General features: G+C 38.9%; 1 protein-coding gene across 2 annotated transcripts in view; it reads left to right on the forward strand.

The window, feature by feature from the left end:
- TBC1D19 (TBC1 domain family member 19) overlaps nucleotides 1-12,474 on the forward strand; it is a 107,065-nt gene that overhangs the window by 75,122 nt on the left and 19,469 nt on the right. The gene's annotated exons all lie outside the window — the stretch shown is intronic.

The raw sequence follows: 12,474 nt of genomic DNA on the forward strand, positions 1-12,474 counted from the left end.
AGTCCAGCGAGGGCCCTTCCTTTGTTAGACTGGAATAGTGTTCTGATCAGTTCAAGGCTTGCCTTGTGTTGCATTCTGTTTTCATGGTTTGACCAGTGTGCTATTTATGAAATAAAGATTTACAAAACACAGTCCCGAAATAATCTGTTTGATGATATAATGTGACCAAATGTGTAATTACCTCATTAACTACTAAATATTGTTAGACAGTTTTTAAGATCTACTTTCTGGAGAAACAGTATGTAGCAATCCTTATTTTGCTAATATTAAGCTGCATCCTGAAGAAGTTCTTTTACTTCAGCAGAATTAAGAACATGGGCTTTGTAATCCAGCAGATCTGGGTTCAGATCCCAGTTCTGCCAGCTCACCCTATCACCTGGGGTAAGTTACATGACTTCATTGAACTTCAGATACTTCACCTGTGGCATGTGCATAATAGATTAAATAAGATTTGAAATATAAAACAGCAGAATACCCAGCTTGAAGTGAGAGCTTAGAAAATGAACTATTACTGAACATGTATAACTTCCTTGTCCACAGTATCTGATAGTCATCCTTGGCCTTCAGCGCCCTTCTCTGCCTCTCTGTGGGGCGTCTTCAGGGTGCCCTTCTGTGCCTCTCTGTGTGGTGTCTCAGTTTCCCTGATAGGCTGTCTGCCTCTGTACCCTTTGAACAACTCCCCCTTGATCTCTTTTCCTAATATTTCTTCAAGACTTCCATTTGTTCTCACAGCTTCGTTTGTTAATTTTTCTAAAATTTCTATCTCCATTTCTGACTTCTTTTATAATTATCTCAGACTTAGTATTCACAACCTAAGCTCATTTTTTAACTTACCTAAACATGTTTTACAAAAGTAAAACACCCAAAAAAGGAAATCACAGTAATAAAACACAAGAACACATCTTGGGGACTTTTCCTACCAGCAAGTCCCTGAAACCACTGGGGGTAAGGCAATGATTTCTTCTTCAGCCACAACAACCACCACAGACAGCCAGTCTGTTTGTTGTAAAGTGAGCACAAACTTATACAGATCAGGAAAGGGGCAGCCAGAGGGGCGTTCCCCAACAGTGCTGCCACCCAACATTGACACTGTAACTGGCTAGAGGGCACGTCTGTCTCTCTAGATCCTCCAGCCAAGTCACACAAAACTGGAAGCTGTGCCTCAGGTCACATTAACCACGTGTGGCTGGCACATAGGCTGTGGGTGGCATTTGACTTATTCTCGCAACTCATCCAAAGACAAGAAAGAGAGAATGTGGTGCAACCCACTGTTCTTGCTGCATGAGCAGTGAACAGGCTAGCTTGAGGTCTCAAATAGCTGAAACCATTGTCGGGGTTCCTCCAGGACACGGTGTGCCATGTACTTGTGACTTTCCACATAATCTAAGCAGACAGAGATCAGGGGCAATCTTCCACAAGCACACCTGTTCCTCGCTCAGGTAACTGTATTATCATCCACCCAATAACTAGGCCTGCAACCTGCCCATCATCCTAGGTCCCTCCCTGTGTTGTACCCTCCTCAATGAAACAAGTTGCCCAGACCTTCCAAAGTGTCTCCAAATGCATCTTTGATCTTCTCGCCTTTTTCTGTAGCGGCTCTCTTGCCATTACCAGAGAAATGTTAGGCAATACCTAAGATTTTTTCCAAATAGTACCAAATACCAGGCAACACAGTAAATACAGTATATATAGTAGCATATTTAATCCTTATGAGAACCTTAAGAAGCGTCGATAATAATATTCCTATTTACAGATAAAGAAATGGCTGTCTCTAGCTTGCTAACTGCAATGGTCACCTTCCTTTCCCTCTTCCTGCAGCCTTTGCTAGTCTGACTCGGACAGTGCAGTGTGAGGTGTTTCTCTAAGAGGAACATCTAAAAACCGGTATTTTTCTTAAAGTTTTCTTATGGCTCCCTATCTCTTCAGAGTAACATTCAAGCCTTTTGGCATGACAGATGAGAACTTTTGAGTCTCCATACATTCTGCCAACTACCTTTATTTCTCACCTTTGCCTATCCCATCTTTTTTGTGGTTTTATGATACAGTTTAGTTGACACTGGGGTGCTTATCTCATTTTTACAATCACAGAATGTCAAACTGTTTTTTCTTCACACATAGCTATGCAAAGATTTCTAAAAAGTTATGGGAGGTAGAATTTAAACATAAGTTTATTTTTGTGTAAAAACATCTTTGAAAAGGATGTGCTCCTGGTCGGGGAGCTCTCCGTGACTCCCCAGGTCAGCTGAGCCCTTCCTTCAGGCTCCCACATTACCCAGTGGAAATTTCTGTAGTCTTCTTAGTCTGTTGTTTTGACACTGATTGTGTGTATGCTTTTTCCTCTCTCTCACTAAAAATATCAAAGTGCTGGGAGTTCAATACAATGTCACTCATTTTTCCCTAGTGTCTGTCATGCATTAGGTATTTAGTGGATGTTTACCTGGAATTAATACTTACAATTTTAACATTTACATGTAGCCTTTGTTGCACCTCACCGTAGAAGCTGAATTTTCTAGTATCTTTTTCTAAGAAATAATACATTACCTCTGAACAGCCTAAAGAGTGCAGGTTCTTGATTCTTATTCATGGAAGTGTTTGATCGACTGAATTTAGAACCCATGAGATCTTACTTAATACAGAAGTCTAACAATAGTTTACTATTTTTATGTTCCCTATAAAACTAGAGGCAAGGAAAAAGACTGACATAGATATGGAAAATAATAAATGACAATGAGAAGTGAAAATCAGAGACTTCAAAAAGGAAAAATGAAAACACTATAGATAGCATAAAAGTGAATTTCAACAAATCAGTCTGGGAGTATTTAATGTAAAAATCAATGATCTCTCAAAAAGTGTCACTAGGTTGTGAAGTATTATGATCTGAGATATTTATGATGAGCTTGAGGCATCACAAGCACATATTCCTACAATAGTCATTGTAGCAAGTACTTGTAGAGGCAATATCTAGCATTTTCCAAGTAGTACCCAATTGCAGGGCAATGCAGTGAGTACATTATATATAGTAGCACATTTAATCCTTATGAGAACCCTATGAAGCAGTCAGTAATATTCCTATTTATAGATAAAGACATGAAGTATTAACTTGTCCAGCTAGTGGTAAGTAACAGAGCAGGGCTTTGAACCAAAATTGCCTAAATTCAGAACCAGTATTCTTACCACTTGTACCCTAATGCCTAATTATAGTGTCTTTTGGAAGAAAGAAAAGACATAATGTATTGAAAAAGTAAAGGATGCTTTAAGAATACTTCAGAAGGTTCATCAAAAAATGTGCATTGTGTTTTAAATCTGTTTTACTAGACCTTTCTTGAAGTACCCGTGTATGCTAAATTCTATAAAAATGTATATCCAGATTTAAAAAAAATTAAACCTTAGTGGGATAAACCTACACGTGTACATAGATTCAGTTCTACCATCATTTATTTTCTCAAGTTTTAAAAGTTACCAGAACAGTTGCACAAGAAGAAGAGGCAAAGACCCTTCAGTCTAGTGTTGTATTCTCTTCACCTTAGGCAATAATAAGCAACAATTTTTTATTAGCTGCCTGTTTTCTAACTGCTGCAAAAGTTGGCGTTATTTTGCAATCTCAAAGACACCTATCACTGTTACCAATAAAACTGGCAAACTTCCTTGGTCTTCGGGGGCCACACATCACACTGACACTCTCAGTCCTAGTCAGGGCAGTGAGGGTAGTGATGGGAGCTGAAGGCAGAGGCTTTCACACTACTGACCCCACACACCTGAGAGGGAAATGACAGGTGGTGATGACTGCAGGTGCTACTCAATCAGTGCCTCTGAGGTGTCATCAGTGGGTAAATTTCCTCTACTATATTCGTTAAACAGCTCCTGAGCAAAATTTATGAGCTGAGGGAAACCTCACAAGCTATTTTAAGCTTTTAATACTTTCTCCTTTGTGCAACCTGCACACATTGCTCTTTTGCATTTGATAAATTCTTGTTTAACCATGTCTTGACTCAGTGTTCTAGGTAGGTGATTTGTAGTATATGACACAAAGTATCTGTTGCCTAGGACTCTAGGAAGGGATACATAAAAGGGGGATGATTCTGGAGACTGATGAAGTGAGGAATGAACGGAACAGAAATTGTATGGAGTTCATGAAGACCTGGCACTTTTAGATGATGTGATCGTAAGGTGCTTCTGAGGAAGTAGAATGTGAACAGAGACCAAAATATGCCACAGGAGCCATGACACTCAAGGGAGGAGAACATGGCAGAGGAGGTACGCAGCATGTTCAAAGGCTGAAGGCAGGAACAGGATTGGTGGTGTAAAGAACGCGGAGATGCTTGACTGGTGATAGTGAGCAATGACGGATACAAGATGAGGATAGATCCAGTAGGAAAGCAGCTGGTGGAATATCTTCTCTAGCAAGTCTGATGGCTAGATTCTCAGAGCCAGTTTCTCTTAATGTCTCCTTTTCTTGCTAATGGGCTCTACATATTTTCCTTTTCATGCTTAGTAATTCTTTTGATTGTTGAAAAGAAGATATCTCTAATATTGTAATGTAACTCTGGAAATCAGTTTCTCCATCTCCCCAGAATTTTTCCTTGTCGGTAGTGACTTTTCTAAACTATTTTTGTAAAGATATTCCCTGTTTTGTTCCCACTTAGCTCCCTGTTTCACTAGCTTAATGGCCAGTTAGTGATTTTATGGAGATCTCATTAAAAATTCTCAGTGAAAAATCGAAAGAAAACAACCTCCTACAGTCTTTGCAGATTGACTTAATGATAGGGCACATTTCCACGGAGTAACAATCAGGTCACATGCAACTCTGCCTTAGCCTTCACTTCCTGTTTACACAGACCCCCTGAATCAGTCAGAGCTAAAAGGTCTTTTCCACATCGCTCCTTTACATAGGAACTTTTCAAAGCTCTTACTCCCCTACACATCTTCTTCCCCAGGATCTTCATCCCCAGGCTCTTCAATATGTTTAGTACTTATCCCATCTGTTATTCTTTCTCCCAGATGGCTGTTGCTAGTGTATTTGCTGTTAAATGCTTTTGACAAATGCAGCCTGGCAGGCTGCTTCAGTCCTTAGAAAGCTCTAAGACAAGGCTAGTGAAACAACTACAAACTCTTGAACCAATCCCTTAAGTAGCTGCTAGTCTACTCAAAAAAAAAGTACAATTTGTGAATGCAAGATCTGTAAGATCTGTTTTGCTGCCTTTGGCACCTTCAAGCTGCTTTAGGAGTGTGAGCTGCCATCTTCATGCCAAGCTACAGAGCAGAGGATTCAAAATTCCCTAACACTCTCTTAGTGAGATGTTTTCTTCCTTAAAAATACCCCTGGTTATAAATTGTTGTATTTTAAAATTCAAAAAATTAATTCTGGAAGTTTTTTCCAACTTCACCATTACTTCATGGAAGAGGTGGCATTTAGGAGTACTTTTTGACACTATTCTCGGTTATATCTCTTCTCCAATTTCTGATTAATACTTTGAATCATTCTGGATGATCTGTTAAAGCATAAATGGTACCCAGTGCTAGTAAAATAGAAGCAAGGAGACCCAATTTCCAGGAAAACACACTCAGATTTGACAGAAACTTGATTACAAGTGATAAATAATCTTTCTATTTTGCAAATTCCATTTGTTTCTGACAGACTAGACGAAATAGTTAATTGCTGGTTAACACTGTGAAGGGATGTTTCAGGACTCTGGAGTCGTGTTTCTCAACCAAAGTTAATTCCAACACACACAAATGCAACACACAGGGATACTGGCAATGTCTAAAGACATTGTTGTCACAGTTCAGGGGTACAGGGTGGACTGCTGCTAACCACACGCAACACATAGAACAGCCCCTTACAACAAGGACTTTGAAAGGTTTTTAAAAGTAATAAGAAAAGTGTGTTGCCTTAAATTTCCTTATAAATAAATGCCAGGTTGAAATAGCAATGTACTTATCATTTACAGTAATTAAATAAATAAGTCACAGGGTGAAGTTCTAATTCAGAAAGATTACAGAAGTAACTAGAAAACAATTTAACCATTGTTCTGTTCTCTAACCTGTATGCAGCATGTGTTATGGTATGCAACAGATAAAATAACTATCACAATAAATGAATTAAATAAACTATGCTATGTAATCCTAAACAAAGAGTGTAGCCATTGCTTTCAACTGAGGTGAAAATGAAGCAAATAAGGGGCAGGAAATACAGTATACTTATAAATGCTAAACATTAATGGAGACAATGAAGAAGGAAAGGAAGAATACACAGCAAGCTCAAAGCATGTTAATACTTGGGGTATCATATGAGTCATATTTGCTATTCATATCTCATCTACTTCAAGATTTATTTTTGTTGACAGCGTTCACCATCCTGAGCTTTGGTTGAAGCCCCATTAAAACACTGCTTAGGTTATTTATATCAAAGGGAACAGGCAGTTAATATTTTAAACTTTTTTCAGATGCTTAAGGGAAGGCTAGGATCTCAGAGTAATTATTCATAGCAGACTTGTAGATCTTTGAGGACTAAGATGCCCTATGTCTTTTGTGTCCTAATGTTTTTGGAAGCACAGTTGGATAGTACCCAGATTAACGCAACTTGACCCTTGGAAGGCTGAAATGATGAGAAGCAAAGGAAAGAGTTTTAAAAAACCAGCCAAGAACATGACAACGTCTAAGATCAAAGAGATGTTCCAGTTGGTATGCACCCTAGCGTGTTAGTGGATTTTTCACTGCCTCTTAGGTCTCATCATTTTTTTTTCTTGGTCAGAATTTGACTTTGCCCTTTCTTGACAAAGTAGATTGTGTGTAGCTTAGATTGTGTGTAGCTTTTGTGGGAAAACCCTGGCTACTCTTAACTAAACTAAAGTTATCCAACACTGATGAAAAAAAAAGATTTTCTTAGGTTTAAGACAATACTAAAATGTGGTCTTTTCTCTGCAGAAAGCATAAATTAACCATGTTACTCAGCATCATGTGTATTAAATATTATACTGCTGCACTTTTAATAGGAACTCACTTATGCCTAAGTGCAACCCAGTGAAACTGGCTTTGTTTATTTTCACTTCAGGAGTGAAAATAGGGATTAAGAGAGGGTTGGCAATTTACCCTAAAGAGACTCAAATTATCTATGGGCTTAAATTCATGTTATTACAGCTTCATGAGTTAGTTATTCTTTCAACATTAAGCTGTTGAAGACCTCCTATGCTGTATTTTAATTTCTTACGTGCAAATGAATTTTATACTTCAGTGTTTTTTTTTAGGAATGCCTGATTGTACTTACAAATACCCAAATTGCCATCATTAACATATTGAGCATCTCACCTATAGACAAAACTGGGCTGGATGCTGAAGATGAAGATAATCCCCAGTGTGAAGTATCCTTGCTTCAAATGGCATATTACCTGATGATAGGAAAGCCAGATTTCAGATCTTGAGGGAGATGAAGTAAAATTGAGAGATGAAGCACAAATCATCTAAATATATTCATGCATCCTTTATTTGTATTTGTCAATCCACTAATTCATTCATTATCAGCTTCCTGTTCTGATCTGTTTGTTCCTAAATTTAGCAGATGCTTAATAAATAATTGTGTAAGTTGAAAATAATGATAATGAGGTTTTCATTTCTGCTACCTGGTTGTTGAAGTGTTTCTGCAGTGGCTTATCAGAGGAAGTTGAAATTATTCTTGAAGTAAGAATATATTAGGGTTTTGTAGAATAATCTCATTTGAAATTTAGTATTTAGAAAAAGAGAAGACATATTTATATTCCAGTAAGGCACCAAGATATATCTTTGTTAACTTGTTATTCATCTTAGCTTTCCTTTCACATCAACATGTTTACAATCAGTGAGGCCAACCTCATGGTGCTATGGAGTTAGTCTCCATGCAGCGGCAACATCTCTTTGCAGCACCAGTTCAAGCCCTAGCTGCTCTGCTTCTGATGTGGGTCTTTGCTGAAGCATCTGGGATGGCAACAGAAGCTAGCCCAAGCAGCAGAGTGAGACCCAGATGGAATTCTGGGCTCCTTGCTTCAGCCTGGACCAGCTTCAGCTATTGTGGCTAATTAGGGAATAAACCAGTGGATAGCATGCTCTCTCTCTCTCTCTCTTGCTCTTGCTTTCTCTCTCTTTCTAGCTCTGTATCTTTCTAACTCTGTCTTTCAAATATATTTTTTAAATCTTAAAAGATGGAGAAAAACAGTGAGAGACTAGAACAAAAATGACCTTAGAACTCTCCTAAGCACTCCGTGAAACTAAAGCTGGTGACTACAGCATCAATTAAGCATCTATATGACCTTTATGTTAATCTAATCCGGTTTTTAATGTCTTCAGTTTGTAGAAACCAAACAACCTACAAGTTGATAAAGGATCTTACTATGGGAAGATCTTCATTTGTTTCATTTCTTCAAGCCTCCAAGTTACATTACTGTAGCTATAATTGTTAATATAAAATTTTATAGTCAAGCAACAGTTCTTCTTTGTTGCTTTATAGTCGGAAAAGTAACTGACTTTTAGAAGATTCAAAGACCTTCCTAAGGTTTCTCAGCTGGTTTGTGTTAAGCCCTCAATGGAAACGAACATGACTTTTCTTGCTGCTTCTCTATTCATCATTTCCCCATCTATGCTCCAGCTCATTCATTCACCAAACATATGCTCATCATCAACCATGTGTTACCAGGAGATACATACAAAAATGAACAAAATACATTTCCTATCCTCTGGTACAATCTGTTAAAACATCTAATTATAACACAAAATATGTTGAAATCATATTGTTGGAAATATGAACAAAGTGCTATGAGAACATAGCAAATGAGCACTTAATTATGATAAAGAGATCATTGTTTCCCTGAAGTTGTAGCTGAATGTAGTAAGATTTTCATAGGCTAAGTGGGATGTGGTGAATTCTGATGATGATAAGTAGTCTAGCTTTGGACATGCAATAAGGCGACATTTCTTTTTTTTTAAGATTTATTCATTTTTATTACAAAGTTAGATATACAGAGAGGAGGAGAGATAGAGAGGAAGATCTTCCGTCCGATGATTCACTCCCCAAGTGAGCTCAACGGCCGGTGCTGTGCCAGTCTGAAGCCAGGAGCCAGGAACTTCTTCCAGGTCTCCCACACGGTTGCAGGGTCCCAAAGCATTGGGCATCCTTGACTGCCTTCCCAGGCCACGAGCAGAGAGCTGGATGGGAAGTGGAGCTGCCGGGATTAGAACAAGCACCCATATGAGATCCTGGCGCGTTCAAGGCGAGGACTTTAGCCGCTAGGCCATGCCGCTGGGCCCAATAAGGCACTATTTCAAAGGAGAGCAGAAACATCTTGGACCGTAGGGACAATTTCATACTCCTTTGAGTATTTCTAGAGGCTATCAAGTAGATTCTTCAAGTAGTAGTTAATTGATTTAGTAGGAATTCAGTAAGATATGCTGGATATGTGACTGATCAGTGGAAATAGTGAGCTGGAGGTCTTTTTCATGGTCTCACTAATATTTTCTGAAGATTACTTGAGCCATTGTGAAAGTTGGTTGGGAAGCTGAAAGTTTAGAGAAAAGGGATATACCAACTAGAAACTGTGTAGAATGATAGTAAGTGTTCTTCAGACCCTGAACTTGGGCTCTGACAATAAGGAAGGAGAAAAATGGTTAAAAAAAAAGCAGTAGAGGCAGATTCTCTAGGGCATCATATATTCATTTTGCAACCATTTAATGAGTATCTAATTCCCTAGGCATTGTGCCTGCCTTGGGGTGGAGATAATTAAGAAACTGTTCCTTTACTCAAAGGAGTTATTCTGTTGGGAGAGACAGAGTAATAAAAAAAAAATTATATGATGATAAGATCAAGGAAGGGAAATAACATTTGTTAAGTACTGAAACTGGTATCAAATATTATGCCCATTATATCAAATGTCAGATATAATCCTCAACACTTCATTGGTTTTGTCTCCATGTTGTAAATAAAGGCAGCTCTCTTCCTAACTTTCATAGGGTCGAAGGCAAGAGTAAAAATGAGGACTGACTTACTATAAATCTAAGTATTTATTTTTTGAATGAGTCTAATAAACTGCTAAAACTTGCCGTTTTCTTGCTTTGATGCATAGGTCATCTTAAGAGTCTGAAAGGCCAGGTTCAAATTTGAAATTCTCAGACTTTTCATCAGTCCCTCCTTGTGCTGTCCCCAATTCCTTTCATCCTGGGTCCTGCCCACCTTGCACCCTTCACACAACACTCCCTTCTTCCCTCCAGCCTCTGTCATACTTTCCACATCTAGCTATCCTTTGGCTTCTTCTCTCTGCTGGGATATATACTCATAAAGAGACCATGCAGGCCTGAAAAAGCTGGCTTAGAGGACTTTGGGCTGGGAATTTCAGAGTCTTGAATATCAGAGGCGTGGCTTGAAAGAAGAAGCTTGAGCTCTGATGAAGGGTTAAGCCAGTGCAAGAGCACAATGCAGTGCCCTCAGCACAGGCCTCTGGACCTCCTTGCTAAGTAACTGGTTACTTAGTCTACTAAGAGAAAGCGATGAAGGCCAAATGGCAAGGTGTCATGCCCAGAGAAGGACTGAGAGCATGTGAACTCATACAAGGCCACTGATTCATGAATTGCTTGATTATTAGATATTGGGAATGATCAGGGAGATATTTCTAAGAGGAAATCCTGAGGGAGTGAGGCAGGGATAGGACCAGAGGTGAAGGGGAGAATTGCCTTACAGCTCTTGTCCCCTGCCCACAGGTTATAGGGTAGAAATCACTTTGGCAGGAGTAGAGTTGCGCATGTGGGGATGCTGAGGTTATGTGGAACAGTTAGGTCCCCATAGCTCAATGGCCACCAGAAAGGGACATAATCACATGGCGGTATAAAGGCTAAGAAGAAACGAGAGAACTGAAGATGGTGCAAAAGGTTCCCTCTTACATGACTACAGAAGTGACAGCTTCCTTACAGAAAGAGAGATCAGAAGAAGTTTCAGGTAACTGGAGAGGAAAGGAGGGGAAATTGATGGGACAGAATTCCTAGTAGGGCTTTAACAACCCCACCAGATGGTCAATTTTTTTTTCTTAACCACAGCCTCTATCCCATAGTATTCTTTATTGTTTGTGTAAATAATCGTCAAAAAATGTAAAATCCGATGCTTGCTCACTACACATAGCCTAGACCTATGCACAGGTTGGCAACAGCTGTGACAAAGAGAAAACAGCATTTATAAAGAACAGATAAGTGAGAGTTTCTGTCAGTGAGGTGAAAGTGAGGGCTACAATTGGATGTTACATACTCTAACAATAGGAAAGTTTTGAAAGAATGAGGTGGTTAGATATGTCTTTTTTTTTAACTTTTCTAAAACTGTTCTTAGAGACACTAAAGAAAAGACTGTTTTTTTTGAATTTTAGTATTAACATTTTTACATGTCTCGTCTATGTATTTGTTAATGACCAACCTACAGCCATTGGCTCATTTCATCATATGTGGTTTGTGCCAGTATCTTGGATTTACAGAGGAGGGAATTGAAGGTGGAGAACTTTGGAAATTGACCAAAAAGGCCCCCAGAGCTCTCCAAGTGACAGGTTCAGATGGACCCTACCAGTTCCCACTTCATTTAACAGAAGAGATGCCAAATAATGAATTGATATCAGTGTGAAAGCCCATAGGCAGTGCATGCTGCCTCACAACTCACTCCTTTAGCATTTTTATACTGCTTTAGGTGAAGACATACATAGGGTACTTACCAAATTTTCTAATAAAATGAAACCAAAAGGAGTATCTCAGATAAAAGAATGAGAATGTAGGGCTATCTCCAATGGGAATGGCTCACCAAATAAGGAACGTGACTGAAAGAATATAACCCTCCAGTGCCATCTTAGCTAAGGGATATGTTGGGAGGAAACAAATGTTTACAGGTTTTAGTCACCTCATTTTAAGGACTGCAGTGAGCTGCAGCTTAACCAGAGGAAATACAATCAGGAAGCTGCTTGAGACTACTTCATCTGAAGAATGATGAACGAAATCCAACAGGCATCAGAGCAAAAAACATGATGGCAATGGGCTGAGGGAGAGAGCAAATGTTTTCTGGGAGTTTTGTGTACTATAGATGGTACAAAGAAATTTGTTTTGTGTGACTTTTGCAGTTAGCATCAGGGATAGTAAGTACCAATTACAATTTAGTGTAAGAAAGAACTTGAATCAAAACTCAAAATTGTGATGGGTTGCATGGTGAATTGACATGGACTCTGTCGCTGGGCATATCTTAAACTGAGACTGAACTGTTACTTACCAGAACTGATTCTCGGTGGCCCACCACACTGAGCATGCCTCTGAACACGTCAATTAGATAAAACATTTCTGTGCTGCTTTTTTTTTTAAGTGAACATCTCAACTTTCTTCTGTAGTGCTTTTGCAACTTGATTTAGTGTAGTGTTAAATATACAATGTTATACATTACAGAACTTCTGTTTGAAAGTTAAGCTGCACAAATTCTGATTTTTTTTCCTTCAAATA

The sequence above is a fragment of the Ochotona curzoniae genome, unplaced genomic scaffold (assembly GCF_017591425.1).
Source record: "Ochotona curzoniae isolate NIBS_2020 unplaced genomic scaffold, NIBS_Ocur_1.0 scaffold_4505, whole genome shotgun sequence".
NCBI lineage: Eukaryota > Metazoa > Chordata > Mammalia > Lagomorpha > Ochotonidae > Ochotona > Ochotona curzoniae.